Raw genomic sequence first — 720 nt, 5'->3', positions numbered from 1 at the left:
ATTTTCCTTCTTGATGATTTTCTTTTCAATTATTCACAAACATTTGCTCTCCACGTGTACAAACTCTTGGAAATCAAACGTTTTAGAGTTTATTCATGAATATTAAACATTGCAATGCCTGTTGCTGTGATGACTTAAAATTAGGAGTTGTTAAAGTTTCTTAAATAATGTAGTTGTGCACATGTGTTCATGTGTGCGAGTTTTGCTAATCTACGTGTGCATGCTGTGTGCTTTTGCAGGTAGGGGGAGGGGGGGCGGGTTATGTGTCTGATTGTGTTATGTGTTATGTGTTTGACTGTACGTTTGTGCGTGTCTGTAAGTGGGGGAATGGGTGCTAGTGTGAATGTGTGCCAAAGTGTGTGTGTTTTCATTGCTATACAAACAGGGGCTATATTTGTATCCCAAACATTTTTTTAGCTAGTTTAAAGTCCCTTGTTTATAAGGTCCGTTGATTGGTTGGGTGATTCAGTTGTGTCACCCAATATTTGTTTTGTCACTTTGGCCTTTGAATCAGTAATTCAATAATGAAAAGGAAAAAATTAAATTCTATTGTTTCTTTCTCTCTCTAGTTCTTTTTATACCACTGAGGTACTAACATTGCTCGTGTTAGTTTTGTCGAAGTGAGAATTATAACAGCAGAGACCTGGCAAGATCGATGCCTGTATGATCCTTAATTTATTCTACAAGTTGACCTAGATGGGAGCTCGGCACGAGTGTACT

The sequence above is a fragment of the Penaeus monodon genome, chromosome 23 (assembly GCF_015228065.2).
Source record: "Penaeus monodon isolate SGIC_2016 chromosome 23, NSTDA_Pmon_1, whole genome shotgun sequence".
NCBI lineage: Eukaryota > Metazoa > Arthropoda > Malacostraca > Decapoda > Penaeidae > Penaeus > Penaeus monodon.
The sequence above is the reverse complement of the archived record's forward strand: the minus strand, read 5'-3'. Positions refer to the sequence as shown.